The sequence below is a fragment of the Miniopterus schreibersii genome, assembly GCF_964146895.1.
Source record: "Miniopterus schreibersii genome assembly, chromosome: 9".
Taxonomy (NCBI): Eukaryota; Metazoa; Chordata; class Mammalia; order Chiroptera; family Miniopteridae; genus Miniopterus; species Miniopterus schreibersii.
In genome coordinates this window covers 35,818,651-35,824,349 of record NC_138118.1, presented here as the reverse complement: position 1 = coordinate 35,824,349, position 5,699 = coordinate 35,818,651, and the positions used below count along the sequence as shown (strand labels likewise).

General features: G+C 36.1%; 1 pseudogene across 1 annotated transcript; it reads right to left on the bottom strand.

Moving 5' to 3' along the window:
* Window positions 1–558: 558 nt before the first annotated feature.
* LOC308561861 (ubiquitin-ribosomal protein eL40 fusion protein pseudogene) lies at window positions 559–1,053 on the bottom strand (annotated as a pseudogene). Its single transcript has one exon. The product of its transcript is annotated as a ubiquitin-ribosomal protein eL40 fusion protein pseudogene (transcript).
* Between the last annotated feature and the right edge of the window lie 4,646 nt (window positions 1,054–5,699).

Below are 5,699 nucleotides of genomic sequence, written 5' to 3'. Positions count from 1 at the left end.
ACCTAGGATCCAGGCTATCTGGGTTCGGTTCCCGTGGGGGCACATGTCCGGGTTGCGGGCTTGAGGCGGCCCATCATTGATGTTTCTATCTCTCTCTCCCCCTCTCCTTTCCTCTCTCTGAAATCGATAAAGATATATTAAAAATAATAATAAATAAATATGTGTAATTCTAAAAAAAAAAAAGTGGTGAAAGAGGACATTGCTGTCTTGTATCTGAATTTAAGGAAAACACTTTGAGCTTTTCCTCATGAGTGTGATGTTAACTGTGGGTTTGTAATCTATGGCCTTTTTACGTTGAAGTATGTTTGATCTATTTTCAGTTTTTAGAGGTTTTATAATAAATGCATGCTGAATTTTGTCAAATGTTTTTTCTACATCTATTGATATAATATATGATTTTTACCCTTCATTTTGTCTTTGTCTGGTTGTGGAATCAAGTTAATGCTGGCCTTGGAGAGGTTTCAGAATTATAGGTGTTAATTCTTTGTTAAATGTTAAAATTCACCTGCGAAGCCTTTTTTTTTTTTTTTTTTACTGCTCCAGTCAACAAAAGAGAAACTTTATTGAGGCCCCAGGGTCACAGGGTTCAGGTAGAAGGCTGCCCTGTGTACCCCAGGTGGTGGTGGAGGGGCCTTATTTAACCTTCTTCTTGGGGCGCAGGTTGTTGGTGTGGCCACACTTCTTGCGGCAGTTGACAGCACGGGGGTGCAGGCGGACATAACACTTGTGGCAGATCATCTTGTCCGAGTTGTACTTCTGGGCGAGCTGGCGGAGGGAGGGTTCCATGATGCCACCCCTCAGACGAAGCACCAAGTGCAGGGTGGACTCTTTCTGAATATTGTAGTCTGAGAGAGTGCGGCCATCCTCTAGCTGTTTGCCCGCAAAAATCAGACGCTGCTGGTCAGGTGGGATGCCCTCCTTGTCTTGGATTTTTGCTTTGACATTCTCAATAGTGTCACTGGGCTCAACCTCAAGGGTGATGGTCTTGCCAGTCAGGGTCTTCACAAAGATCTGCATCTCTGCGTCTGCTCCACCGCCTCCTTGAAGAAAAAAGAGCTATCCCTTTTTTCTTGATGAGTCTGGTTAAAGGCTTATCAGTCTTGTTTATCTTTTCAAAGAACCAGCATTTGGTCTTATTGATCTTTTCTATTGTGTTTTTAGGCTCTTTTATGTTTACTTCCACTGTAATATTTATTATTCTACCCCTTCTACTCCCTTTGGGCTTTGTTTGTTGTGCTTTTTTTAGTTCCTTTAGTTGTAAAGTTAGATTGTTTATTTGAGATTTTTCTAGTTTCTTAAGGTAAGCCTGTATTACTATAAATTTCCCTCTTAAGACTGCCTTTGTGGTGTTTCATAAATAGGGGTTGTTTTTTAATTGACATTTGTCTTAGGGTCTGTTTTGATTTCTTTATTGATCTCATTATTAATGTATTCATTGTTTAGTAACATGTCATTTAGCGTTTGGGTGTTTTTCAGCTTTTTTCTTGTAATTGATTCCTAGTTTCATACCATTGTGGTCAGAGAAGATGCTTGATATAATTTCAATTTTCTTAAATTTATTGATGCTTGTTTTGTGGCCTAACACGTGGTCTATTATGGAAAATGTTCCATGTGCACTTAAAAAGAATGTACATTCTGCTGCTCTAGGATAAAATGCTCTAAATATATTAATTAAATCCATCTGCTGTAGTGCGTCATTTAAGGCCTCTGTTTCCTTGCTGATTTTCTGTCTGGAAGATTTCTCTATTGATGTCAATAAGGTGTTGAAATATATTACTATGAATGTATTACTGTTGATCTCTGCCTTTATGTCCATCATTTTTTTGCATTATATATTTAGGTGCTTTTATGTTGGGTACATAAGTGTTTACAATGGTTATATCTTCTTGTTGGATTGATTTCTCTATCATTATATAATATTTTTCTTTGCCTCTTATTACAGCCTTTGTTTTAAAGTCTGTTTTGTCTGAAAAGAGTACTGCTACCCCAATTTTTTTCATTTCCATTTGCATAAATACCCTTTTCCATCCCTTTACATTTAGTCTGTGGGTGTCTTTTGTTCTAAAGTTGGCCTCTTGTATATAACATATAAATGGGCCTTATTTTCTTATCCATTTAGCTACCCTATATTTTTTTTATTAAAACATTTAATCCATTTACATTTAAAGTGATTATAGTATAGGTATGTATTCATTGCCAGTTTGTTATTTATAATTATGCTTTTTTCTTTCTTCATAAGAAAGGTACCTTTAACATTTTTTGTAATACTGGTTTGGTAGTGATGAAGTTTTTTAGCTTTTATTTCTCCTTCAATTTTAAATGGTAACCTTGTTGGGTAGAGTAGTCGTGGTTGTAGGTCCTTGCTTTTCAGCACTTTGAATGTTTTGTGTCAGTTTAGTCTGGCCTGAAAAATTTCTGTGGAGAAGTCAGCTCACAGTCCAATGTAAGATTACTTGTAGGTAATTACATGTCTACCTTCTGCTATTTTTAAGACTCCCTCTTTTTCTTTAACGTTTGCCATTTTAATTATGATGTGCCTTGGTGTGGTCTTCTTTGATTTCGTCTTGTTTTGGACTCTGATCTTCCTGGACTTGTGTGTCTCTTTCCATCATAATGCTAGTGCAGTTTTCAGTATTTATTGTTTTAAAATATGTTGTCAACCCCTTGTTCTTTTTTCTCCCTCTGGTACCCCTATGATGCACATGTTATCCCATTATGTTATGCCTGATGTTATCCCTGAGGTACCTTAAACTATCCTCATTTAAAAAATTCTTTTTTGTTTTTGCTGCTCTGATTGGGTGTTTTCTGCTACCTAGTCTTCCAAATCACTGATTTCACTCTCTGCTTCATCTAATCTGCTATTGATTATTTTAGTATATTCTTCATTTCAGATATCATATTATTTCTGATTTGTTCTTTTTTATGGTTTGTATATCCTTTTTTATTCTTACTATCTCTTTGTTACAGTACTCACTGAGTTTGTCTATTATTCCTTTAAGTTCCTTGAATGTCCTTATGACAGGAGTTTTGTATCTGGTAAATTGCTTGCTTACATTTTATTTAGTTCTATTTCTTGGGATTTCTCCTGTTCTTTAATTTGGGGCATATTTCTTTGTCTCTCCATTTTGATTTCCTTTCTGCTTTTGTTTCTGTGTATTAGGTAGATCTGCTATATCTCCTAGATGTTATAGGGTGGCCTTATCTAGTAGGCATCCTGTGGGGCTCAGAGGTGCAGTCTCCCTGATCACTGGGGCTGGGTGCTCCAAGAGTGTCCTTGTGTGGGTTATGTGAGCTCTCCTGTTGTAGTCGAGGTTTTTTTAAACATTAAAAAAAAATTTTAAGTACAGTTGACATACAATATTATATTTGTTTCAGATGTATAGCCCTGTGATTAGAATTTTATATAACTTATGAAGTGATCACTCTGATGAATTTAGTACCCATTGACACCATACATATTTACTACAATATTATTGACAATATTCCCTATGCTGTGCTTTACATTCATCCCCATGACTATTCTGTAACTACAGATTTGTACTTCTAAATCCCTTCACCTTTTTCACCCATTTCCTTAACCTTCCTCCCATCTGGACACCGTCAGGGTGCTCTCTGTATCTATGAGTTTGCTTTTGTTCTGCTTTGTTGTTTATTTTGTTCTTTAGATTCTACATATAAGTGAAATCACCTGGCATTTGTCTTTATCCATCTGACTAATTTTAATCAGAACAATACCCTCTAGACCATTCATGCTGTTGCAGATGGCAAGATTTCAATTTTTTATGGTTGAATCATATCCCATGGTATATATGCATCTCTTCTTTATCCATTCATCTATTGATGGACATCTAGGTTGCTTCCATATCTTGGCTATTGTAAATAATGCTTCAATAAACATGGATGTATATATATCTTTTTTATTTACTTTTTTTTGTTTGTTTCTTTGGATAAATACCTAGATGTGGAATTGCTGGATCCTTTGTCCCTTCTTGTAACCTTTGTTTTAAAGTCTATATTGTCTGGTATAAAGATCGTTACCTTAGCTTTTTTGTGTTCATTTATTTCTATTCTCATGAAATATCTTTTTTTATCTTTTTACATTCAGCCTCTGTGTGTCTTTCAATCTTAAATGAGTCTCTTGGAGACAGCATATGTAAGGGTCTTGTTTTATTATCTATTCATTCAGTATGTCTTTTGATTGGAGCATTTAATCCATTTGCACTTAAAGTAATTGTTGATAAATATGTATTTATTGCCTTTTATTACTGAAGCTTTTGATCTTCCTCCTCTTCCTCCTCCTCCTCGTTCACCTCCTCCTACTCTTTCTTCTTCAAGACTCTTTAACCTTTCTTGTAATACTGGTTTGGTGGTGATGAACTCATAGCTTTTTCTTGTTAGGAAGATATTTATCTGATCTTCAATTCTAAATGATATCTTTGCTGGGTAAAGTAATCTTGGTTGTAGATTCTTGTTTTTCACCACTTTGAATATTTTGTGTCAATCCCTTCTGACCTGAAATGTTTCTGTTGAGAAATCAGCTGACAGTCTAATAGGAACTCCCTTGTAGGTAACTAACTGCTTTCCTCTTGCTGCTTAATATTCTCTCTTTATATTTAACCTTTGCCATTTTAATCATGATGTAAATTTGTATGGGACTCTTCAGTTCATCTTGTTTTGGACTCTCTTCTATTCGTGAACTTGTGTTTCTATTTCCTTCACCAGGACAGGAAAGTCCTCTATTATTATTATCATTATTATTTGTTATTATTATTATTATTAATCCTCACCTGAGGATATGTTTTTCATTGATTCTAGAGAGAGAGGAAGGGAGAGGGAGAGAGAGAGAAACACTGATTGGTTGCCTCCAATATATCCCCCAACTGCAGATCAAACCTGAAACCTGGGTATTTGCCCTGACCAGGAATTGAGCCCACAACGCTTCAGTGCATAGGACAGTGTTCCAACCAGCTGAAGCACACCGGCCAGGGCTGTTATTATTTTTCAAGTAATTTTTCCATTCTGTGTTGTCTTTGTTTTATTTTTTCCCCCAGTACCCCTGTGATGTAAATGTTGGTACACCTAAAGTTGTCCCAGAGGCTTTTTACAGTATCCTAATTTTTTTGATTCTTTTTCCTTTTTGCTGTTCTGATTGGGTGTTTTCTGCTTTCCTATCTTCCAGATGTCTGATTTGATCCTCTGCTTCATCTACTGTACTATTGATACCCTATAATGTATTCTTCATGTCAGTTAGTGTATTCTTCATTTTTGACTGCTTTTAAAATTTTTTCTATTACTTTTTTCCCATTTCCTATCTCTTCATTGAAATCCTCATTAAGTTTTTCTACTCTTCCCCTAAGTTCATTGAGCATTCTTATAACCAGTATTTTGAACTCTGCATCTGGTAAATTGCTTGTCTCCATTTTGTTTAATTCTTTTTCTGGAGTATTCTCTTCTTTCTTTTGGGAGATGTTCTTTCATCTCATTTTGGTTGCCTCCCTGTTTTTGTTTTTATGTATTAGGTAAAGTCGCTACCTCTCCCAGTCTTAGTAGAGTAGCCTTATGTAGTAGGTGTCAGGTTATGTAGTAGGTATAGGTCCCAGTGGCACAGCCTTCCCACTCACTGAAGCTGGGGGCTCCAAGGGTAGGCTATGTGCACCACCTTGCTGTAGTTGAGCCTTGATTGCTATTGGCACATCAAC